The 26,525-nt window shown below is 46.3% G+C and overlaps 1 protein-coding gene across 6 annotated transcripts in view; it reads right to left on the minus strand.

Moving 5' to 3' along the window:
• The window catches only part of RPS6KA2 (ribosomal protein S6 kinase A2), a 451,529-nt gene that overhangs the window by 133,457 nt on the left and 291,547 nt on the right, over positions 1–26,525 (minus strand). The window contains exon 1 of one of the 6 annotated variants that reach the window (XM_063707995.1): positions 18,879–18,897. The exons of the other annotated variants lie outside the window; for them this stretch is intronic. The gene's annotated coding sequence lies outside the window, so the exon portion shown is untranslated. Of the gene's footprint in view, positions 1–18,878; positions 18,898–26,525 lie in introns of those variants that run through there. 6 annotated transcript variants of the gene reach the window in all.

Below are 26,525 nucleotides of genomic sequence, written 5' to 3' on the forward strand. Positions count from 1 at the left end.
AGCTGCTGGGAGCGGCTGGGAAGTGGGAGTGACAGGGAGAAAGATGAGGGCGGTTGGCCACTGGCTCTGCATGCCTCTCTCTGGGCCAAAGTCGCCTTCTTAGGTCATTTCCTCTGCTCTGAATCATCTGCTCTTCATGTCATTAAAGGGATATTTATACAAAGTGCAAATTAAAAGTTGTGGAATATTAATGATAAGGACATAGGAAACAAAATAGGCAAGGGTTCACCTTATTTCCAAAAAAGGAGAGAGGTCATTCTATAAATTGCAGATTCACATGTAGGATATTAATTTCCAGAATAATAACAGAATATATTATTACACAGGTGGTTTATGAAAATGTGGAAAAGAACGTATCTCCAACTCACAGGTCCCATCAAGCCAGCACTGTTCTGCTGCTGATGGCATGAACAGATGAGCAGGTGGACAAGAGCCTGGCTTTGAGGGCAGCTTTGGTGGAGTCCCTCCTGAATCCCAGGTGACAAAGAGGCTGGCATCATATAAAGGCTTAATGACAGAGTACCGCATCGCAAGTCATTCTCTCAAGGCACAGAACCTGGACACACCTGCCCAGGAACAGTATCGTGTCCTGGAGGTTCTGAACGTATGAATGTTCTATGTTGCCCACCTGCTTCAGAATCACCTCAAGGAACTTGTTAAAATGCAGATTCCAGGCCCTGGGCAAGGCCTTCTTGGTCTGGAACCTCTAAACTTGGCTTCATCTAGAATCTGACTTTCATTCAAAGGTGGCCTTCTCAAGTCATCCAAATCTTACCCATTGCTAAATCGAGTGGCTAAATTTCCATCCTCCATAGCACTGGGCATGGCTATTCACTCCCTCTCGCTTGAAACACTCTCTTCACCTGGATTCCAGTACATCCTACTCCCCTGGGTTCGCTCCCACCTACCCCTCTTTCTGTGTCTGCCAAGATCACCTTTCCCCTGGGCGCAGTCCCTGGCCTTTTGTCTCCATGTAGTTACCCCCTTGGAACCTCGTCCTGTCTCAGGGCTTTACAAACCATGTGAATAAACACTGACAACTCTCAAATCTCAATCTCCAGCAGGGGCTGCTCCCAGAGGTCCAGTTCTAGAGGCCCATCACAGGCAACTGTCCTGAGTGTGTGCATGTGTGTGTGCGCGTGTGTACATGTGGAATGCACATATGTGAGTGTGTGTGAGATAGACAGGTCTTGTTCTGGCTTTTTCTCACATTGGGATGGAGCTCCTTAAAGTCCCAGCTTTATGCAGGCAGTGGGGCAAGAGGTCTGCCTGGGGCCAGCCCTGGGATTTGTCACCAGTTCCCCTGCCCTGTGGGGCTGTAAACAGCCAAGCTCAAGTTCACCAGGTTGTCACCTGGCCTCCAGGAGAAAGCTGGCTTTAACTGTCTCCTTCCTTGGGTTCCCTGCTCTAACACAGGGTTTGGCCTCTGTGTATTCCTTACTCCCCAGCTCACTCACACTTTTAAACATTCTTAAAGGGATACTTGATCCAGGACCTTCGGTTGTATTTCACATGAGGGCTGGCCACATGTCGTCTACCACGCCGCTAGAATGGAAGCTCAGGAATGCTTTTAAAGGGAGAGAAGATTCACTAAATGGCTTTTTAGCCTCTTCCGGAAAAGAAAGACAGCCGCAGACTTGCTGAGAAGAGTAGAGGGGAGTCTGTGCAGGAACAGCCCCCGGAGAGCGAGCTCCATCTGCAGCACGACTCCTGATAGCTCGTGGGTCCTCGGCCTTTGGTTACCAGGAAAGCTGGCTGCACCAGTGAACACATGCCACCCATGACAAAACTCCTCCAGTAGGCCGTTTTTGTAATTACTAATATGAAATAAAAATAACTAGACATTTGAACCAAAGACTCTAAGAACCAGAAGGAACCTCCCATGTAGCAGGTTGGGCATCTTACTATTCAAGGGACCAGAATTCAGATCATCTGAGGCCCAGGACCCATGCTCCTGGCAACGCTGCTTCCATTCCAACCAGGGCCTAGGACATTTAGAGCAGTAACGGCTCGCGAATTCTGGGGCCTTCTCCACTCTTTAAACTGCCCTTTCTGCGTCTCCGCAAATGTATCTGCTTTTGCTGGTGTGAGCAAATGTGAAATGAAATGATGGGACCAGCTGCATTTGTCCAATCAATTCCTTAGGAAACCATTTCTACAAAAAGTTTCCCTTCCATTTCTAAAAAGCTAAATATAAGTGAGCCATTTTGTACAGCAGAACGAGTACCCTCAAGAATGGAAATCAGGCTGGTGACATGGGCGCTTGCTGGAATCTAGGTGAAACAAACAAAGACGGCTTAATTTAAGATGAATAAATCTGCTACAAAATCATAGGAGGAAGAGAAGCAGGAGAAGGAAAGAGAAAGGAAAATACCGGATGCCATGTCAAGATCGCAGACAGAGGCTCTGAAATTTCAGGAGTGTGAGCCTATCTACTTGATAGAGGGCTGCTCAGCGAGACAAGGTCTCCATTTCAACTCTGGTCATTTTCAGAGTTTGAACTGCATCTATTCGATACAATGATCAAATGGGTGCCGCAGAATCCGCGGAGGGAAAGCAATGTGCAGGAACAGGGCTGGGCTCTGTTTTCTCATCCATCCTAGAATATCACTTTTTCTTTTTCTGACCAATGAAAGTGATTTAGCTTCCAAGAGTGGTCACTGCAGTCACCGCATGCACAGTGACGATCTAGGAGTGGGCTGGCTGCTTGGGCTCCTTTCCTCTTTGGGGAGAAGTCACCGTTAAGCTACTCACTGAAGCTCCTCGGAACTGAGGCCGGGCTAATGTAAGGTTCCTAGAACACAGCAGCACTGAGTGGACAGAGATTATGGGAAGAAAGGAGGAGAAGCAGCAAAACCAGCCTTGGCATTTCTCTCCTTTTTTTTCTCTTTCTATCCAAACTTACCTTTCTGCCTCCCTACCCCGTCCCTGTTCATTTTAGTGACTGAGGAGAGAGGAACCTCCCAAGGATGTTTCCTCTCTGGTTTTAATTAAGCCCTGCCACTTCGCCACTGTTTTCTGCCTTCGCCTTCATTGCCTGTTGTTCCCGTGGATTATTTTCCCTTCCCTTCTTCTCAGCCCTCAGTCTGCTGGTATTTTTATAAATCACAGTCAATGCAAATTGGACTCTGAAAGTTGTGCTTATAAACGGTGACTGACAGATGGAGCGCCGCCACTTTTGCAGGGGCCTCCTTCCCACAGAAAAGACGTGCAAAGAGTGGAGAGCCAGGGCTTCCTGCACACACACGGGCTCCCAGTCCTGACATCGGCCATTCGGTCGGTGTGCTCATTCTAATAAATCCTCCAATCCTTAACCTCCCTGGGAAATGTCAGTGTGAAGTCCTCACGGAAGCCTGGGGTGTTGGTGTCTGACACGGTGTTTTAGGTATGGCTCCGTGACCCCTTCCACTTCATCTTGAAAATTATCTTCAATGATTTGCTTTATAAAGACTCATTACTAGCATCGGGGAATGATACGGTAGCTACTGACTGACATGAGTGTATTAAGATGCACGGGAACGATCTCCGAGAAGCCTCACACTCGGGGCAGGTGGAACACGAATGCAGATTAGGTCAAGCCACAGTGTTTCCTCGTGGAACAGCTTTAGATGGGAACATTTCCGGTCTGGGCAGTGGGATGAGTGCCCAAAGGGGCTGAATACAGCTGCATTATTTAGCACAACTTTAAAATAATGCCAGGTAAAAACCCGGTGACAGTGATACCAGGACACATGCCTGGTGTGCACCCAATGGGGACATTATTTATGCTAGTGTGTCACCCTGACTTGGAAAACTTTTTTTTTTGTCTCTGAGATACATAGTATGAAACTGCACTAAGAGATGAGAGAAAACTGATAACACGGGATTTAAAATCACAAGTGGAAAAACCTACATCCTAATAAACTACATCATCAGTACACCCAAGAAAACTACAGTCATATCCCAGTGAGACCTATTGGGATAAATTTCCTGTTTCTTTAGCAGAAAAGGGAAAATAGAAATTCTACAAATATCATCTTCTCCCAGACTCAATTATCTACGTTTCCAATGTGATCTCCTCATTCTTTTTCAAAAGCAACATATTGGTGAATGTTTGGTCAATACCTCTACCAGAATAAGTTGATGGCTGCGATGTTTCCATTAAGAAGAATAAAAAATGCTGAGTCAACTAGGATGTAAAGAAAACGCACATCCCAAGAGTGCCCAGCTGTTGGGAACCCTGAGCTGGTGGGCTCTTCTCACACAAAGTTAGTTTCTTTTTCTTTTTTTTTCTTTGAGACAGGGTCTTACTTTGTCACCCAGACTGGAGTGCAGTGGCATGATCTTGACTCACTGCAGCCTCGACCTCCTGGGCTCAAGCGATCCTTCCACCTCAGCCCTGCAAGTAGACAAAATTAGTTTCTATTTCAAGTGTACTGAGCAAAATCGCAAGGCTATATTGATCAGAACGTTCAGACACCCAGCAGAGGGACGCTTGCTGGGGTAAGAGAGGCTGGTGACGTGCGTCCTCCTCTCCAGCAGCTGAAATGGGAGTGTGCACGGGGCCAGCTCACTCTACAACGCTGCAACACCACCGACTTAGAGGAAGGAAGGCAGTTTGGGCTCTGCAAGGAAAGGCTGCTTAAGTAATGGATTTTTAAAAAATGGTCCACCAAATCCATGGCAATCAATATCACAGCTGATGGGGTGATGGGGAAAGTCTCATCCCCAAAATGGTTCTGAAAGGTCGGCAGCTGAGTTGGCGGCTGAGTGCCCGCTCTCTGGCAGTGGTGCTGGTGCCCAACTGGTCACGCACGGTGTTTGTGATCTGGATGAGAGCTGGCAGAGCAAAACTGTTAGGCTGCAGATCAGGATGAATTATTCAAATTGATAACATCTTAGCAAATGGAGAGGATGTGCTAGAGGATCAGAAGAGGCCATTCCGGCAGGCAGAGTGATGGCAGCAGCCGCTTAACCCATGGCACGTGTGCAGCACGAGGTCATGTTTCCAAAAAAACATTAATTGTGCCTTATATGGAACTTTATATTAATTGTGATAGAGAGTAGTCAGCTGCAATGCAGGAAAGGATGGAAAGAGTAACTGAGTCCGTGTTTTAGAAAAAGAAATACCACTGTGAGTGGAAATGCACCTGTCCTATGGGGCAGACTGGCAGGCCCTGAACAGAAAGCCTGCTTCTATTCTGTACAAATTCCATGGTCGACCAATAGGCATAACGTGCACACCTTCTGACCCAGGGACCTCACTCCTCAGAATTCATCAAAAACATTTACACATAGAAAGCTGTAACATTATCTATAACAGTGAAGAAATAAGAAACAATAGAAACGTCCAGCAAGTGGGGAAGAATAAGGAAAATGACGATCTATCCACCAAATGAAAGTTTATGTAGGCTTTCAGAGTGATTGCGCTTTTCCCCATTACTCCAAAAAGATGAAACACTTACATATAAAGTAACAAATCAAGTATAGTATCTGTGTGTCAAAAATTACGGAACACTATTGGAAGAAATCAAAGATCTAAATAAAGGGAGAGACATGCCATGTTGACAGCTCAGAAGAGCCAACATAGTAAAGATGTTAAGTGTTCACAAATGCACCTGTAGGTATAAACTCCCATCAAAATCTGAGCAAGCATTTTTTTAAGTATAGAGAAGTTTATTCTAAAATTTCATGGAAAAGCAAAAGACCTATAATGCCCAATTTTGAAAAAACCCTAAAGTGTGAGGAATCTCTCTACAGATGCTAAGGTTTGCTATGTAGCTACGGTAATCAAGATGGTGTGCTACTGGTGAAGGGGTAGACACACAGATCAATGGAATGGAATAGAGGACCCAGGAATAGAAGCATTCAAATACACCCAGCTGCTTTTGGAAAAGCAATTCAATAGAGGAAACACAGCCTTTTCGACGAATGATGCTGGAGCACTGGACATTCATAGGCAAAGAAAAAAAAAGACATTTAACCTAAATTCCATCTCTTATACAATAATTAACTGAAAATGGATCACAGACATAAATATAAAACATAAACTACAAAACTTTTAGAAGAAAACATAGGGGAAAATTGTCCAAACTTACGGCTAGGGAAAAATTCTTAGACATGACACCCAAACCATGATTCATCAAAGAAAAAAGTGATAAATCAAACTTCATCAAAATTTAAAGCTTTTGCTTTGCAAAGACTCTGTGAAGGAGATGAAAAGACAAGCTATAGAGTGGGAGAAAATGTTTGTAAACCACACATCCAACAAAGGTTCTGCATCCATAATATATAAGGAATTCTCCAAAGTCAATAGTAAAACAAAACAATCCATTAGAAAATGGGGGAGACAAGCAGATATTTCACCACTGAAGATACACAGATGACAAATAAGCACATGAGAATATACTCAATATCATTAGTCATCAGAGAAGTGGAGAGCCGCAATAAAGTATCAGTACATACCCATCAGAATTGCTAAAATAAAAAAATAGTGATAAACATCAAACATCGGTGAGGATGCAGAGAAACTGGACCTTGTACATTGCTGGTGTGAATATAAAATGTTCCAGCCATTGTAGAAAACAGTCTGGCCAGTGTCTCACAAAACAAAACATCCCAGCAAACGTATTCCAGGGCATTTATCTCAGAGAAATGAAAACTAAGCTCACACAAAAACCTGTACTCAAATGTTCATAGCAGCTTTATTTGTGATGCAAAAACTCGAACAGCCCAAATGGTCTTCAATGAATGAATGGTTCAACAAGCTGCAGTACATCACATCATGGAATACTATACACAAATGCAAAGGAACAAACTACTGTTAGTCACAAGTTGTATGGATCTCCAGAAAATTATGCTCAGTGAAAAAAAGCAAATCTCAAAGGATTATACGATTTATGATTCCATTTATATATTTTTTGAAATGCAAAATTATAGAGGTGAACAGTTTAGTGGTTGCCAGAGGTGAGGGATGGTTGGTGTTGGGGGGTGTGTGTGTCCATAAAAGGGTACCATGGGAGATATTTGTGGCGATGGGACAGTTCTGTATCTTCATCAAGATGGTATTGCCACAAATTATACATGTGATATATTTGCAGAGAACTCATATACACACACACGAGTACACGTAAAACTGGTAAAATATGAATAAGGTCTGTTGATTGTACCAAATGTGAAATTCCTGGTTTTCATACTGCCCTGTGGTTGTACAAGGTGGAGCCCGGTTGAAGCACAAAGGACCTCTGCCACGTGTTTTGCAGCTTCCTGTGACTCTATAATCATTTAAAAATTTTAAAAATGGTAAAAAAGTGATTTTTAAGTCTATTTGGCAATATTGAAAGAGCTTTGTTATAAGATTTAAAGAAAGCAGAAAAATAAACGTCATGTATATGATGATTACCGTGACATTTTTACAAGGTAGGAAAAATATTTATGGAAAATACGTCAAGATATTAGAAGTGATAGTATTAGAAAATATAAATGATTAATTTTCTCCCCTTTGTTTTCTGAATTTCATATACAGAAATAGAAAACTGGCCAAGTTTGTATATAAGGACATTTAAAATGATAAACCATGTGACATTCCCTCTGTTTACTCACTGCTATCCTATCCAGCTGCACTGAACTATAATGGAAAGTTCAGGCAAAATTAACTGTGAGTTTTCAAAAGCAAATAAGATCAAACGACTTGCTGCAAGGGAAAAAAAATGGACGCCAATGGAAAACAATTTGGATATCATTTCTGGATCAAAGAATAAACCTATTAATTGGTAAAAAAGAAAGACTCAATATTTTTAAAGCTATTAACATTGTTTATACTCAACACACAGATTCCTCCCGTGCATCGACATGGAATGTCCAATCGGTACAGACGGCGAACATGGACGCCTGCAATATGGACAGCAACATGCACTTCCCAGCACTGCGGGCAGTCAGGGAGGCAGTTCATAGATTTTTTCCTGGGAGGTGGGTGTCTCTAGGGGTGGGTGGCAACAATTTACTGGAAACTGACAAACAAAAGAACTTGTTTTAAAGTGAAATTAGGGCCGGGCGCGATGGCTCACGCCTGTAATCCCAGCACTTTGGGAGGCCAAGGCGGGCAGATCACAAGGTCAGGAGATCGACACCATCCTGGCTAACACGGTGAAACCCCGTCTCTACTAAAATACAAAAAATTAGCCAGGCATGGTGGCGGGCGCCTGTAGTCCCAGCTACTCGGGAGGCTGAGGCAGCGGAATCGCTTGAACCTGGGAGGCGGAGGTTGCAGTGAGCCGAGATCACGACCCTCCAGCCTGGCAACAGAGCCGGACTCTATCTCAAAAAAAAAAAAAAAAAAAAAAAAGAAAGTGAAATTAGGTACTACTCTCGTAACACTAATTAGATAACTGAGTTAAGTGTGATACATTTATTTCTTTTACATTAAGTAGTTTTCTAGACATAAATATGAAGGGTTCAATTTTTTTTTCTTTCAAAGTCGTTAGGATTAACTCAAGCAAAACCAGCGACCATCCCTTTTGTAATGTATGTGTGTGTTGGACTGATGCTTCCTTAATCTTTGAAGGAAGGTTCAATGTGAATGGTATTCTCCAATGCATAAATGAGATAATTGGGGCAATGGAAGAGAACTACTCCTGCAATACTCTCTGGTCCTAACTACTTTTTCAGTTTCCTGCTAAAAGTAGATCATTCTAGATCTCCTTGAGAGAGGATTTCCAATGTGGCCAGTGGAGTTTCAGAAGACATGTGGCATGTGGCAGCCCCTGCTCTGTGTGCTATTTCCTATCCTGACGATTCTTACGAATGGAAGCCATACGAAAAACAATCAACACTTCAGAATTAGGTTTCAATGATGTCAGAGGTAACGTGCAGATCATCACTTAGCAGTTTCCAAAACTGTTGAAAAGATGAAACTTTTGGACAAAAACCTCATTCAAAGGAGTTCATTAAATAGCCATCCTTCTTTCTTTTCTTTTTAAACTAACCTAGTTATTACATTCTAAAAGATTATGAAGCATTTTGTTAAAAAAAAATTAGATATGGTGCAAAGTTTAGAAACGGCCCCACCAGCCCACCAGGCATCTGATCACCCTCCATCCCTGAGCCTGCAGAATGGTGAGAGCAAGAAGGACTTGGCACAGAACAATAACTTGAATGGAATTAAGCTGACTGCTGAAATGCAAACATGCGGTAGGCTTTGCCAATATGAGCTATAAATTACGGATTTCCGAACAGTCTTGGGCACAGATAGGGCATTTCAAGTGAGGCGACAAACTGAAGTCGTTGACACAGCACAATGCCCTTGCAGACCGCCTTACGACACAGCTTAATTCTATCAGCGTTTCCATTGTCATTCGCAAGCACCACAGACTGAGAGGCTGAAGATCCACACCTAGTGGATTTCACCTACCTAGAGATCCTTGTTACCCAGTGCTGCTCCAAAGCAGCTCCCTGACCCCATGAACACTTACAGGGGAATTCAGGGGCTGTGCATGGATTAAATACAGTCTCAATTCTCAATTTCACAGGTCTTTGACCCCCACAGGACAGGCCACATTTTGTACTAATGCCTGCTTATCCCCTCCTACCTCGCAAAGTGTCTGGCACCATCCTTCCTCAGTCTTTGTTCAAGGAATCGATGAAAACTTGTGAAATGGTTTAGAGCGGTGCTTGGCGGTCCCCAGGAGGCCCTGCTCAAATGCCAGGCTGCAGAATCACCCAGTGGCATGGCCTCACCCACATGATGACAGCCAATCCCTCTGTGTGGCGAAAGATGTGGGCTTGAGAACTTTCTACACTTCAGAAGCCATTACTGGCACAATATATAAGTGTTCAAGATCAAAAGAAATTGTATTATAAAAGTTTTTTTTTTTTTAAATCTACCCTAGCTTGAGGTTTGGTAAAATGCCTTGGCCACATCCCCCAATTGCAGGTGTCCTGTTCTGCATCCGGATGGACCACACGCCTTGCCTGGGAGAGACTTCAGTGATGGAGGAGACAATCCCAAAAGGTTTCTGAAGCTCTCACAGTCACATGCCAAAACGTCCACTACTTATTCTAGAAAAAAGAATTTGGAAACTTGGTGAGGAAACCCATGCTTCGAGGATGCTATTTCCGAATTGCTAAGTAAAAAGTGTATCATTTCCTATGCACAAAGACGACCAGCTCTTTTTCAGTGGCATAGCAGGGATGGGCCGACAACCACGCTGGTCCCTGGAGGCTAATGTGGGCTGTATCCTGGCAATGGCCACAGGTGTGCAATGGCTCTCTACGGATTCTGCAGTCTAGCTTTGACATTGATCTACTAGGTTTTAGTAACAGCTTGACATCTGAGTGGTTTATTATCATTAGCATATGAACACACACTTAGATAATATTGCTGAATGTAACATTCTCAAGGTAGGCTCAACTCAAACCCTGGAGGCAGCATGTGTCTTAGCCACTAACTCATTTTTGGTTTTTGTTTTTATTTTCGAAACAGGGTCTCACTCTGTTGCCTGGGCTGGAGTGCAGTGGTGCAAACACCCCTCGCTGCATCTTTGACCTCCCTGGGCTCAAGAGATCCCCCACCACAGCCTCCCGAGTAGCTGGGGCAACAGGTAAGTGACACCATGCCCGGCTAATTTTCTTTGTATTTTTTTGTAGAGATGGTGGTCTCACTATGTTGCCCAGGCAGGTCTCAACCTCCTGAGCTCAAGCAGTCTGCCCACCTCGGCCTCCCAAAATGCTGGGGTTACAGGTGTGAGCCACCATGCCCAGTCTCCACTTACTCATGTTTAGTCTCACTTTTTTTTTTTTCCTTAAACTCCTTAATGCAAGAAAATGCTTGGGAAAGAAACAGGAGTCATTTAAAAAAAAAAAAAAAAGGCACCCACTTGCGGTGTTCCCGAGTAGCAAACTGACTGGGCAGAGTGGGAAGGACTTAGAGACAACTCACTGACCCGCCCCGCCAGCCCTCTTTCTCTGCTGGCTGTGACGTGGGCCAGTCAGCCCTGACTCAATGCTCACATATTATCACACGTGCGGCTCATCCCATTGTTAGATGCTGCCGTTGCTGAGCCAAACACAGGGCACTGCTTTAAACAGACTTGGCTAATTTCTGCACCCATTACAAGCTGATACGTTAAAAAAAGAAAGCCAGCCTACTATCATCTGTTTTCAAATGTTTCCAAATTGCTCTTCTTTCTCAGAATGACAGCTTTGGAACATTAGTGCAAATCCCCACCGAGATTTGCATCCGTATTCTTGGATCTTATTCAGAACTTAGCCCTGCTGAAAAATACACAGTTAGGTCAAAGTCTGTTCATGGGAAACTAGTATGCGTATCTCAGAAGGAGCTCTCACCTACAGGCTACCCCAAGGCAGTGGCTGGAAACTGCACCAAACCCTGTGTGTGTATCTGTCTATCTGTCTGTCCAGGCAAGAACATTTGGAATTTTCTAGTGCAGTTCTTGGTGCTGCCATCACTGAAGCAACTGATGCAGTTCATTAAGTTCAGCTTTCTGCTACTTCTTCCCACAGAGTGACATATTTCTCTTATTAGACTTAGAGCTTTTCAAATAATGATGACCTGAGAAGTGACTGCTACCCCTTTCCCAGAAGTAAGAGATCTGCAAAATTTTGCTCGTTCGTGAGCATCTTAGCTTCTGTTTCAAGTCTTAAGACTAACATATTCCCAGACTGTCAGGCCAGTTTTATGAAGCTGAATGTGATATAAAGCTTAACCTGCCTCCTTTTGTTGTAAACATTGGATGCAAAGAAGAATGAACCGTGGAACTAGAAGCTGCTGGCTGAATAAAAATCCCACGGGAATTTCTGTTCCCTTTCTATTCCTCTTCCCAGCTCCGGATGTGCATCCTGTGTGGGGACAGAGAGAAACATTCAGGGACAAAACCTAAGTCACGAGGTCTGATGCGATGTGAGAACTCGCAGCTGGCACGCGGGTGGCCGTGGCGGGGGTGGGGGTCCCACTCCAGCACAGGACTCCATCCTCCTCCACTGCAGCCTGAAAGCAGGGAGCAAAACCAACCTGCTGTCTGAAAGGGTTTTGTTTTTTTGTTTTTTTCTAAGCAAACAAGTCTGACCTTCCATCCCTAGGAAAAGCCTACTTATGATGAGAATTCTGATGTCAATGTGAGGAGACACTGCCCAGACCAGCAACTCCACAGCAAGTCAGAAATACAGAGATTGCCCACCGCATGAAAAATGTCTCCAGTTTTACAAAGGTCAATTGGTAATTTACGAAACCTGATTTTGAGATGACTTTAGGAAATTGTTGCTTCTATACTTTTTCTCTACAGAGCTAGAATACTGTTCAAGTGACAGCAGAAAACATCAGTTCCCTAAACCCACTGTAAAAATTGATGATTTCTCTAGCAATTTGGGCTCAAAGACACTGCAACAGCTTGAACCAGAAACATACATCCTAAGCAGGTAAATCTGTTTTCTTCCCAGGTACGTGGTAGGTTCTACAATGGGAAAAGGGACTACTCCTCCAAGTCACAGTTATTTGTACATCTCTTCATAAGTGACAGGGGTGAGAAGAATTGCATGCCGGCTTCTGGACAGGAATACAGTTCTAAGCAGCATTCATCAGGCCGCACTCTGGCCCACTTCCTTGTTGTGAAAAGTCACATAGCTCTAGATACTGACCACCTGCACCCCTATTGTTCTGGGCTCTCCGACCTTGGAGCCATAAAGCTTTTGTTTAAGGATCACCTAAGATGTTTTTCAGACCCTGAATTCCAGCAACCAGTTTGAAGACCCCCACAGAGGAATGGCATTGGTGTAGAATATAGCTTCTTCCTCTCCCTGTCCCACGAAGTCACCCTGTACTCTTCCACAAATCAACGATCTCCACACTGCAGCCACTCCAAAAGCCACAATCCTAAGCCCAAATTCCTCGGGGAGGTGGATTTGAGGTTCTCTCCCATCGCCTCGTTCAGGGATGCTACGATTGAGCCTCTTTCTCTGCTGCAACCCAGTATCTCGGTGTACTGACTCCTGTGTGCATCGGGCAAAGAACCTATTATGGTTACATTTCCCAGTCACCTTTCATGTTTGAGATTTCATCATTCTGAAAGGTGACACAGAATCATCATGGAACAAGAGCATCCTTCTCCCTACCCAGATAGGTCCTTCATCTGGGCATCATCAGAGAGGTGGGCTGCCGTCACCTCACTTATAGGTAAAAATATACTTTAGGCAGACTGTGGGGAAAAGGAAGGAGACTAGGGGATGCTGCTCTAGGAAGGATGGCCCAGGGTGGAGGTGATGGGGAATCCTAGAGTGACAGATGCTAAGGGGGGTATCTGGGGGAAAACAGTTGGGGCAGTGCGCTCAGGACTGGAGTAGAAGGGCCACGGCTAGAAGCCCTGGGGTAAGAAGATGCAATTTCTGATTCTTTCTCCTGTAATCCAGGGGTTATCCATATGCACTTATCTGGGGCTGGTCTTTGGGGAGCAGTGAATAGCCTGTTCCTGGACCCTCTTTCTCTCTTCTGCAAAGTCCTGGATGGGCAGGAAATCAGGTGGCTCTCTCCTGTGCAAGAGTCCTTGTTCCAGGCCCTACCTGTTGGGGTTCCCTGCTCAGGTTCAGACAGAGCCTCACCCACTGGGTGCAAATTCACTCACAGCAACTCCTCAGCTCCACAGCCAACTGACTGTGGATGTTACTGCATTTTCATTTTTCTTGGCTTGTAAGTCCCTAATGACTTTTCCCCCTACTACCTGACACATTAGAAATGGTCATTCCCATAGCCATTGAAAGATACCCATGTTAATCTCCACCTTTGAGTCAACTGGCCTTGTAAGCACACTAACGCTTCATCATAGAAGAAAGTGAATTATGTGAGTGGGTTGTGGTTGGGAACCACTTACTCCTGAGAAGACAGTAGAATCCCACCACTAACCTATAGGAATGAAGATGACCAGGTCATGCTGGAATAGACTCAAGAGTACAGAGGTGGGCAACTGGCACACCCAAAGGAACAGAGGACATAATACAAACCTTCCTTTCCCACCACAATAACAAAACCCCAAAGAGAATGTAATGTTACTGTTTCTCTGTGGAGCAGAATCCCTCTGAGTCCAGCTGTCTGAATCGGGCGTCGTTATTCTAGGTAGGCCACCCACAGCCTTCCAGTAAGCTCCACCAGAAACCCAAACAAAATACAACAAAAAAAACTTGTCAGGGCGGTCTTTGTAAAAGTACAATCCCCTAATGAACATTTTCTATTGTTTCACCCAGGCAGATTTAGAAGCCCGCTAGAGGCTGGTATGCTGGGCATGGACTCAGTGTGTAGCTGGTGTCCAGTGTTCTGGCCAAGTCCACGAGTTCTCAGCAAGTGCCAAGAAACCTGCATGCCAGCAACCAGACCATGGGGCATTAGCCGGGGCTGACTCATCATACCCCGCCTCGCCAAAAACATTTTCTTTTCCTGTTACCCAATGCCAAGTGGCTGTGCTGAACAAGAGGGCACAAAGTAGAACATGCCCTCCCCTTCTCTGCTAAGTTCCTCCCTGATCTACGGCAAGCAGTTCCCACCCAGCCCACAGGCAGAGGCAGCTGCAGCCTGAGTGCGCAGAGGGCAGCTCCTGCCGGGGTGAGGAGCGTGGGCGCGGAGCATGCTTCCCAAGAACAGCACACAGGGACGACGCCCAAAACCTAAATCGACATAAACACGGTCCTGGCCACCGCGTCCCCCACAGACTCAATGGTCAGGCGGCCGGGGTCACTCTGAAAATGAACTGTTCTCCCACTGAGCTGTGCCTCAACCCAAATTAACCTGAAGTTCTGTTTACAGGGATTGAGAGAAATGAATGGATTGAATTATGCTAATATCTTCCCTTCCCATAATCCTAATTGAGTGATATGGTCTGGCCTTAGAGTTTCTCTGGCACCTTTGTCAAATGACAGAAAAATCAGCTTTTGTGTTTTTGTGTCTGTTATTAAAAAATGTTTTAATGAAGTATTATACCACATAATAGATATATAGAAAAGTCCAGGCAACTTACAGAAATAATACAGATAAATTACAAGAAAGTTGTTATTCCCAGGCAAATATCCAGAGTTCAAAATGAAACCTGAAATCCTTCTAGTCTCTATATACAGACTTTCCTCACTCTGTGAACCCTCATTATCCTAATATTTTCCATAACAACTTGCAAAACATTTTAGCCCCAGTTCACCATGCAAATAGAAAGCCTGTTACACCAGTGTATGTCAGGGTTCTTCAGAAAAACAAAACCAGTAGGTGATATGTGTATATGTGTGTGGGTGTGGGTGTGGGTGTGTATAGAGGTATATATGTATATACAGAGGGGTGTGTGTGTGTGTATATATGTATGTGTATATATAGGTGTGTATGAATGTGTGTATAGATTTGTATGTGTATATATATAGGGGTGTGTATATATATATGTATGTATATATAAAGATGTGTATGTGTGTATTATATCTATGTATGTGGGGAGGGAGAGAGAGAGAATGAATCAGCCCCCACACATATAGAAGCTGACGAGTCCCAAGGTCTCCAGTTAGCAAGCTAGAGACCCAGGAAGAACTGATGTTTTAGTTCAAGTCCAAAGGCAGGAAAACACCAATGTCACAGCTCAAGCCGTCAGGCAGGAGGCGTCCCTCTTCCTTGGGACAGGGCCAGCCCCTTTGCTCTGTTCAGACTTTGGCTGGTGGAGGAGGCCTACCCATATCTAGGGGGCACCTGCCTCGCTCAGTCCAGTGACTCAAATGTTAAACCCATCCACAAACACCCTCACAGACACACCCAGAATAAGGGTTAACTAAATATCTGTGCATGCGTGGCCAAGTTGACACATGACATTCATCTGCATCCCAAGCAGTGTGTGCCCAGGGCAACACTCAAGGCTGGGCTGGGGCAGGGGGAGGATGAGAGGCAAGCGGTGTCTCAGCCATTCTCCAACAGGATGGCGACCATAAGTGGGGCGGTAAATGTGCTTATAACATCGCTGTTGGTGGCCCCATGCTGTTAACGGAAAAGGTTTTCCAGGAAAGTGGCAAACCGTGAGAAGTAGTGAGGGATCCGAGAGGCCTAATAAAGCCCACACCGTGGAGAAAGTCTACAGTCATGGAGCATCACAAGTGCTGGCTGGACACATGAACCCATGATGACACACAAGCTCTGACATCCTTGCTATGAAGGTAAACTCAGTCTTGAGGAAACATTTGGTGTTTCAAGTGCTTTATGTGAGGCAGAAATTCTTGATAGATTATATTGGAGTTTCAGAGTTTTTGTGTATTTGTGTATTTTGTGTTTTTGTGCTTTTGAGTTGGTTGAGCTAGGAACATGTAATTTTTTGCCATTTAAAATAAAGGCATGTGGGCTCCTGATATTCATAAACTTGCTATGCTCTATCTCTTCGTGAAGATTAGATCTGGGTTAAGAAGGAGGCTTTGGACCTGGAATATGACACACCGGAACTACTGTATCATTCTGTAGTGGGCAGTGTGGGCAAGGATTCAGTAGAGGAAAAGAGACATGGAATATGACACACCAGAACTACCGTATCATTCTGTAGTGGGCAGTGTGGGAAGGGATTCAGTAGAGGAAAAGAGTTCTGCATTTTCTTTCTCAATGCACAGGGATAGAGGCACGTAACAGGAGAAAATACATGGGTAGGATGCATGACATACGAATTTTGTCAGTGTTGCCTCATACTTCAAGCGTGCACCAACCAAACACGCAAACCTTCCAACACTTCCTGAATGCCAAAATCATCACATCAGAGCCAAGCCAAATGAGGCAGAAACCACCATGCTAAGTGATGAATGCTTCTCTTATTAAGGATTAGTTAATAATGACCATGCTGTAAATTACTGTATCATATGTCCAAAGACATCCCCAGTGGACTGGTGAGTAAGTTTCAGTAACTTGTATGAGTAAAAACGATAAGCAGGGCCTCCTAAACTCTCCCCTATCCAGAATCCGAATTGAGTAATATGGTCTGGCCTTAGAGTTTCACTGTCACCTTTGTTGAATGAGAGAAAAATCAGCTTTTGTGTTTTTGTGTCTGTGTTATTAAAGTTTTAATAACATATTATACCATATATTAGATGTACAGAAAAGTCTAGGCAACCTAAGGAAATAATACAGATATATTACAAGAAAGTCAAGTTATCCCCAGACAAATATCAAGAGGCCTCTTAAAATGTTACCAAAAAGAGAAAAATCTATGCCACAACTAAAGATCCACATTTTTACAAGAACTCTCAGCACTTTTCTTCTAATGGCATTTGAGAAGAAACCAGGAAAACATATACATGTGAACTTACAAAGATGCAAACCGCATGACCTTCCCTGACACTAGCACTATGACATCAAAATCAGCATGATTTAGACTGAGATGTGAGTCTAGTGCGCATCTCATACCACACACTGTCAGGACAGTACCAGACACAGCAGACACACCAGACCACACCTACTGCCCATAGGCCATGGAAAGAAGCCACCAATGAATAAGCTGGGCATGCATTTCTGGTCCTCTGTGTTCTGCGGGGGAAGGGTTCTATCACCAATGGGCCCAGTTCCTGGGATTCCAAGCACATATTTCAATGTGCTTACATGAAATACTGATTTTTATTTCAAAGAACAACTAGTCTTCATATTTCTTTTAAGGTCTTAACAAGTACCTTGCAATACAATAAATAATAACCAAACACAATGAAGGCAGACATGAAGATAAATTATCATTCCAATGAGGCTTACAATTGTTTTCCTGACAGTGAATGTTCTCAAGCACAGTGCCAGAATGCAGCATAAAGAACAATGACACATTCCATACATTTCGCTTAAGATACGTGATCAGAATTCAGAGGAGATCAGGGTCTTAATATGCTTAGGGGGCTTCTGAGGAAGGAAAATCACAAAACACACACCCATTGTGACGGGAAATCACAGCAGAAAAAAGAGAAATGGGGTGGTCGCGAAACTCCAAGGCCCCGCTTGGTGGGAGGGGAGGGAGGGCAGGCGCCAGCAGGTGGAGGGGGTGGCCTGGGCAGAGGATGCAGGTGCAACGTGCCCAAGTGAACAGGAGGACTGGCTTCCTACCCCTGAATCTGCACCGCTCTTACAACACTCTTGCTTTTTCTTTTATTCTTCCCTAACGCTTCCCCAAGCATACACCAAAAGAAATGCTATCAATGGTCACTTATTCTCGTGCAAGTGGCTCATTCCATGGTCCTTTTGGGGCGTATTTCTTAGCCCAACATGGTGTTTTTTTTTTTCCCTGAGACTAATCCCATTCACTCATGTGTGCATTGGTAATCCACACCCCCACTAAATAAAGCAAGCTTTTTGCAAGTATTGATCAGAGAAAAGCGTTCAACTTATGCACCATTAAAACAAAAAACTCAGGGCTACTGTTTCCAGTAGCAAGAACAATCATATAAACGACCTTCCTCCACATTGGAGGTGTGTTTCCTGGGTGCACTTGTGCACACACACTCCCCCTGGAGCCCTACACACCTCATTCAGGAGACCCTGGAAGGCCAGCGGGCATGAGCCCTGACCTGCAAATGTGTTGTCATCTCCACCCATTTCAAGACCTTCCCTCCATCCTTGGAGGATGAGACCCTGTGCCCAGCTCAAGGTCCCTGCTTTGTCCCCGATACCCTGAACACTTGATCTTGCTCCTTCCTTCCCTGCACCATTCTTCAGCTTGTCCCCCTTCCCAGGCCTGCTCGTTCCCCGCCAATGGGTTCCCTCCCTCCTATAAAGAAGAAAATCTGTTGAGCATGGTTCATCGTTGACTGCTGCTCTGTGCCCCTAGTGCCACCCCCTCCCCACTGCTGAGCCCACTCTGGGAGTCACCCTCGACTCTCTCATCTGCTTGACTCTGTGGGGGGAGTCCTGGGTCAGTGCTTACCTGTGACAGTCTCTAGCAGGCAAGACAGCTGAAGGGGTATTAGGAACTAGGCTGCTTGACTCTTGCTTTCAAGTTGTAGTCACAGTTGACATGTACCCTGCCCCAAAGCCTTGGAAAAGTCTGTTTACACCAGGAGTGTCCAATCTTTTGGCTTTCCTGGGCCACGTTGGAAGAAGAAGAATTGGAAGAAGAAGACGACGATGGGCTGCGGGTTGGACAAGCCTGGTTTACACAGAGATTTTTGAGAGGGAGGCTCCGGAGCAATCACAGAGAAGCAACTGGCTTTCATACCAAACAGCATGAGGGAGGAGAGAGCGGCCACCAGAAGCCAAGGTCATAAAAGTGAGGGCGTACTGAGCACGCACATGCCAGGCACTGTGCAAAGCATTTTGCAAACATTATGTCATTCAATCTTCAAAGCAAGTGGAGAGGGAGGCATTGCTGGCTCATGTTTAGAGATCTGGGGAGGGAGGAACACAGTCACCCGAAACTATAAGCCCTGGATATTTTCAGAGTCCTTAGAGAAGGAATTAGACTTCCTACAGGATACAGGATGCGCAGCTTGAGGCAAATAGATTTCAAAGCAAAATCCACCATCTGAGAGGCACACTCCAAGCAGCACCACTTACTCACTTTGCAGCTCTAGGAGAGCTGCTTAGTCTCCTGGGCCTCTGTAAAACGGCGTGATCACAGTACCTACCTCGTGGAGTTAATGCAGAGATGGCATTAACCAGTGTTGGTGATCAGACACTACCTATTATTTATATTATTGTTAGTATCACCCACGTATACATACAAGTCTCTAAGTATGCATTTCTATGTGCATATATACATAGCACACGTAGAATCAATGAATGTAATGACCATCTCTGGCTCTCTGTTGAAAGAACCATGAAAATTTATAATCCCTGCCCTCAAGGAGTTCAGACTCTGGTGATAAAGGAATAAACTAAATAGGTAGACTGCCAAGCACAATAAAATTCACTCCCAAACTGGTCCTAAGCATCTACTAAGAGCCCGGCTGCTACTAAGCCTTGAGTATGTCAAAGTATGACCCTTTCTCTGCCTCAGGCTCAACCTGGCGGGAAAGACAAACCCGTTACCCATAACCTTCCAACATTCCAAGAAACAGCCTCAGAAGAGGTTTATCCCAGGTGCTGGAAGTCTCCAGGTGGGACACACCACGTTAATCCAAGATGCTGAGGTGGCGGATGGGACAGCATGGCCACGATGGGGGCTGGGGGCTTTGCAGACGAGGTGTCTTAGTTGAGCCCTGAAGGCTACTTGGACTTCCAGAAGTTGGGGGTGCAGGGGGCCTGGGATGTGTGGGCAGGACGACTGGGGCAGAAGCAGGGGTACAAGGACGGGAGCCCCGACAGGACAGACTGAGAAGGCGGCCGAGTCAGACCGAGGAACAGCGCAAAAGGTAACATCCAAGTCACAACAGGAGTCCAGAGGGTCCTGAGTGTGGGAAACACAAGCTCTTCTAGCTTTTAGTCCTTGGAGTCCCTTCCAGTGTGTGGAAGAGATCCAGCCTGAAATGACTGGAGGGTGGGAGTGGACGAAGTTTATTCTGGAGACAACAAGGGGTCCTGGTGGCTTTTCCGGGGTATTGGAGACACCGCCACGTCTGTGTCTCTGGAGAAGGAAGACGGAGAAGGCATCCTCCGGTGGGATGGGGTGGAGCTGGGAGAGGCCCCAGCAGGAAGCACTCGGAGGAGCGGGGGCCAACCCGGAATCAGCCTCTGCTTCTTCTTTTCCGCAGCTCACCTGTTCCCGGCTTTTCCTCCCAGTTTCCTGGGCTCGCCGCCAGCGGTGGGATCCCTCTTCCTGCACAGAACCGCCTCTTCCTTCCTCCTGGTGACAGATGCCCCCTGCCACCCCCAGGGGCTGCGGCTCCCCCAGATGCCCAGCCTCAGCCTCCTGAGTGCTGTGCCTGCCCCCACTCCATCTGAGCGGCTGACCAGTCACCAGACTCACCCCCACCCGCCCTCTCCCCTCCACACAGGGTAGCCCCCAACTCCAGCCAGAGGGGGCCAAGACCTCCCACCCCAGGCAGATCTTGTGGGCAAGGTATCTGCTTAAAGACATTGACGGATTTTATGAAGAAAATATTTAAGCCAATTTAAATATTTCAGCAATTGATAAGTGACTCAGCTTTTATGGGCTGGACCTTTAGGGTATTGTTTGTAAGATGTATATGATTTTCATATCTATATCAGTGCTTATAATATTGTTCGCATGAAAAAAAACGTTTCTCATATTTGCCATCCATTAACAAATGAGCTTTACCTATTTGTAAATTACGGGCTTTCAACACGCAGCTGGACGTGGCGGGAAAGAGGAGACGATTACTCCGTGTCTCAGCATGAAGAAATGGCAGATGTCAGATGTCAGCGCTGCCAATGTTTCAGCACTGGGGTTCCTTGCTCACTGAGTAGGAACAGTTTGCAGAAATACTGAACAACCTGCTGTGGATAATAAACTATGTCCCAGGCTCTATGTTTCCTCAGGAATATATTTACTTAGAGAAGCGGCCTATTAACATTTCCCGGGAAAATGCAAAATCCATTTTGTGAAGCAATGAGGCTGAGTTTTCATGGTTCTTTCCTCCTCCAGGTGTCTTCACTGCATCCAAGCCTGTCACCCGCATCATTTGATCAAGAGTGCCCAGAACATCGCATGTGTCAAATCCTTACCGTTTCTGCCTAATTGGCAGTTACAGCCTCGGCCCACCTGTTTCCAGGGTTCCCAGTGTCAGTCGGACACTGGAGGGGCCTCCCTCTCCCCACCAGTCTCTGGGGCAGATTCCCCTCAGCCTAAACATTCTGCACTGCAGAGGGCCTGCCACTCACAAGCAGCTTCTGTTCCGCTCTTCCAAATTACCCTGAAGACATTCCCCGTCCACCCCATGCCTCCCCTTTATTCTCTTTCTCATCTCCAATGTTAAAGAGTTTCTGGAGGAAATGACAATGACAGTTGACAGATTTCAGTCTGAATTTCCCTTTTCTAGGGCCCTCTTCTAGGCATCTATCTTGCACTTGCTCTTTAATGTGAAGCTTTTTGAGTATTTCTGTTGTAGGAGCTCTCATTCAGACGCTGTAAAAACAGCTGTTTTCCAAATACACAAATGACGCAGTCTAGAAAAACTGGGAACTTTCTATGGGGGAAAGTCCTTGCTCGCCCTCCCGAGCCACGGATCAAGGTCGAGGGCTGCAGCGTGTCCCTGCGGCAGCATCACCTTTCTGAGAGTCCTCAGGAAGCATCCTCAGTGGCCAGATCCCATTTCAAGGGCCCTGTGCTTCAGGGAGCGGGCAGGAGCTTTAGGACATGTGACCCCTTATATGTCTGAGCCGTCCTCTGTGGGCCATGAATGTGTTTTTAAAATGGTCATTTTAATTACCCTTATGAGGTGTTCACGTGGTTCCCCATTCAGAGGCTACAGCCAGGAGGGAATAAGGCAGACACCAAGAGCCACTTGGTAAAGTGGAGACGGCTGGGCTGAAAGTCACTCCGCATCTTCCTGTTGAGTCTGGCTAGAAATTCCTGGGAGAAAAGAGCAGGCTGGGGCCAGCGCTAGGCCCCTGCTATGAAACCAGAGGCTCCCCAACTTTTCCCCATCCCAAGTGATTTAAGTCACCGCCAATTCCAAACCATTAAACTCACACTGGAGAGAGGCCCGTTGTTTAAGCTGAGATGGTCCTGACAGCGGGGCGGTGGGGGCTGGCTTTAACAAAGCCCTGAGCTTGTTCTTCTGCGGTGTGCTTCAGCCATTTCTCCAGCTTCCCTCGGGACTGACTGAGCTCATCAGACCCCGGGATCCAAAGCCTGTGCTGGGATGCAGGGGTCCGCCCTCCCTGGCACCTGGCTGCAGGCTTTGCTGGTGTGGCTGGCCTGGGCCCCGGCTGCCTCTGCCTGCAGTGCCATCCACGCTAGGGAACAGCTGTCCCCACAAGAACCATGTGGTCCATGTCCGGGCAGTGACCGCCTCACTTGCAGCCAACCCCACACTCTTCATTGGTGCCGAGGTCCTGTGGCAGACTCAGCCAGTCCCAGTGTGGACTTGACTCGGTCTTGGACACCTGGGGCCAGTGAGCTAGCTGTCGGGCCAGTGGGGCTCAGCCTGATACTGGACAGAGCCTGGACCGGGGGCCTGTGGCTGGGGAGGGGTGCTCCTGTGTGGGCCAACAGAACGGCCGATGGCCTGGAAGACAGTGTGACCGAGCTATCAGCTAGCACTCGGGACTCCACATGGATGCAGAGGTCACCGCTGGCCATTTCAGGAGACACCACGCCTAGGAGCTACTGCAGCCAGCACTGCCAGGCAGCGACATCACAGGAGGACATTTCTAACAAAACAAAAAGCATCTTCCCATCTTCGTGGACAACTGCCATGTGGTTCTGATAACCACTTTTCAGGAGAAGAGACACATGGAACTTGGGATAGAAATAAAGAATGGGAAGAGTGTCACGGAAACCTAGATGAAAATGTAGGAATTAATCTTCAAAGTTCAGTGTGAGGTGTGTGACAGCAGGGAACATCCTAGGGTGTGCAGAAGGGGAACAGACCTACTCCCGGGCTCCTGGGACGTGATGGCCTCGGCTGGGCGCAGGCGGCTACTGCAGGGGAGGCCATGTTCCTCTTCATGATTGTACCACATGGGGAAGAGCCTACATCGGTGTCCTTGCCAGAATATGCCAGAACATGCCTGGAAATCCCAGGCTGCTTCTTGGCATCTCCAAAGGGCCCATTCACAGGCGTAGGCAGTGTATCAGGCAGGGACACCTGAGCCCTGCCAGCCATGTCTGAATGAGGGATGGATGGCTACCACCTCAGTCACCTCAATAACCTCACTGTTGGTGCCACAGGTCTGCCCATCCACCACATCACCAGAGGTTCTGTCTCCAGATGATTCTGAAGCACCAGGCTCAGGCTTCCAGGCAGCAGAGCTCTGCACAGGTGCAGGGGGGTGGCCCTCTCTCAAGCTCCGTGCGATGCTATGGTCCCTGGAAGTCCATGCTGGGTCTGCGGAGCCTGTCTTGCACAGGCCCATGGGTCTCTCACACCTCCCCACCATTGCCTGGAATCTCCCCAAGCCTCTTAAGGGAAGCAATTCTGTCCACTCCTGGCCCTGAGGTCTCTCAGCCAGGAGCTACCCTTGCCAGAGGGGCGGGGATGAGCTCTGAGCCAGTCCCTGACAGCCCCACTCCTGCACCTGACAGGCTCAGGGAAGCCGGGTGATTGTCTGGAGATCACACAGCCCACGCAAAGCTGAAGGTCTCATCTCCCACACTGTTCTGTGCCTGTGGCAGGATCACAGAAAGCAGAGTTGGCAACAGGGATTTTCCCTCGGACACAGTGACTTCCATAAACCCTACATTACATCGTCGCAGGTGCAAATGTGAACTAAAGGAGCTTCTTAGCCCAAAGAGTTGCAAATACGCTGAAAACAGCTTCCAGAATGGGTCACATGAATTAATGGCAAAAAACAATCGATGATGAGCCACTGAGGTAACCCAGGAAGACATCACAAACACAGAGGCCTTCCCTGCCCTTCCGCAGAACACCCTGCTTGCTACCCACCAAAGCACCCTTTAATCGGCCATGAGTCACATCCATGGTGGCAAATCGGATGTTCTTTCCTAAGTGGGATTTGAGAAATCCAAATCCTTGACATGTGCTTGGCCATGAGCCTGCAGCCCTGCCTGTCCTCCCATGCAGACCACATACTTCGACTCAACCTTGTGATTCACTTTCCACACAACCCTACACACCCATGGTTAATAGGGAGACAGTAACCCAGAGGTTCACGTGAGTCACTAAAAAACCAGAAGGAAAAATGAGTGGCCACGTGAGAGCAGCTGTCAGGAAGGAGCAAACACCCAAAGTTTTGATTAATTTCCCAGGGATCTAATTTAACATAAGAAGTAGACATGGACAGATTAACTATGGGCACATGACAACACATCACAGTACTAGGTTTCTAAGAAAAATGTTTGCCCAGGGGACTAGCTTAAAACAGAGAGTAGTAAACTGGCAGCGGACTGGTTTGCTTATAGTCCAAAGTGCATTTCACTGTATCACTGAACTGAGCTGGGGTTTCGAACAGAGCTGGGATTGAGATAAATCACAGCACATGCTCGGCCCCCAGTCTAAACCAGAAAACCTGTTCGGAGGAAACCCATGCCCTTCCCATGGAACGTGCTGAATTACCTAGACCAGCAGGAGACAAGAGGTTCCATCTCTCTCCAGCAATCCATGATAAGCTTACATTTCCCAAGGTTCTGATAGAAAAATGGATTAGAGAAACCTATTTCCCTCTGAATCTAAAAGCCAGCTCACTTGGGGAAAGAGCACACCACCAAAGTCCAAGGGCACCCCAGTGCAGCCTCTGCGCCTGGCAGGTCCTCCTCCTGGGAAACATCCTGTCTCAGGTCTAGGATGGAAGAGGAAATACCTCCACTGCCAGCCCCAGAATCGGCCCTTGGACGTCCTGCTCTCGTAACCAAGAGAAAAGGGGACACTGGATGCCCACCACAGGCCTCAGCTTTCTTGGGGTGACAGGAATCTTTGAGAATTTCATGAAATCTTGGCATTTTCTTCCTGGAAAAACACACACATGCACATCCACATAAAATCTGTCACAGACTGTCTGGAATTCCTGAGACCCATCCATAGAAGCCATGTTAAGAAAGCCTGTTCTCAGAGGACTGCATTAAAAGAAAATTGAATCCAAAATCTATTACTTGGCCAGGCGCGGTGACTCACGCCTATTATTCCAGCACTTTGGGAGGCTTAGGCAGGCAGATCACCTGAGGTCAGGAATTCGAGACCAGCCTGGCCAACATGGCAAAACCCTATCTCTACTAAAGATACAAAAAAATTAGCCGGTCATGGTGGCAGGCACCTGTAGTCCCAGCTACTCAGGAGGCTGAGGCAGGAGAATTGCTTGAACCTGGGAGGCAGAGGTTGCGGAGAGCTGAGATTGCGCCATTGCACTCCAGCCTGCACAACAAGAGCAAAACTCCATCTCAGAAAAAAAAAAAAAAAAAAAAGCAAAATTTTTTACTGGCTACCATGTTTTGGGGCTGAAACACATAAGACTTCGGAGACCCCACTAACCAGGCAGAGCCCTGCCCTGGAGGTAACTGCGCTAGTCCCTGCATAGCTAGTGACCAGCACAGGCTCAAAGCCATCTCTGAATGTATGTGGCATAATTACTGATACTAAAAAACAAACATGCAAATGACAAGTGCGTTTTGTGCAAATAATGTGATATTTTAAATCAGAAAATCTGGGTATCAATCTAGACTCCTCTTCTTCCTGATTTCATGATTTTGAACAAGTACTTTTTTTTCTCTTTTACCAAATACTGTAGTTGAAAGTGTATTAAAAATTAAGCTTACATTAATAAACGTATACAAAAGATTATATTCTGGATTTAACAACAAAGAAGGGTATTGGGAAAAAAACAAGTCTGTAAGCAAAAAAATGCAAGTTTACTCTAAGTTAATGGGTACAGACACAAGCATGTCCCCTTTCCATTGGGTTCCTCCCCAAGGACTGGCACAATCTTCAACCCACAGGGGCTGAGACCCCGCAGGGGCCTTGAGACTGGCCCTGGTTTGGCCCATTCTGCTCCTCCC

The sequence above is a fragment of the Gorilla gorilla genome, chromosome 5 (assembly GCF_029281585.2).
Source record: "Gorilla gorilla gorilla isolate KB3781 chromosome 5, NHGRI_mGorGor1-v2.1_pri, whole genome shotgun sequence".
Classification (NCBI taxonomy): domain Eukaryota; kingdom Metazoa; phylum Chordata; class Mammalia; order Primates; family Hominidae; genus Gorilla; species Gorilla gorilla.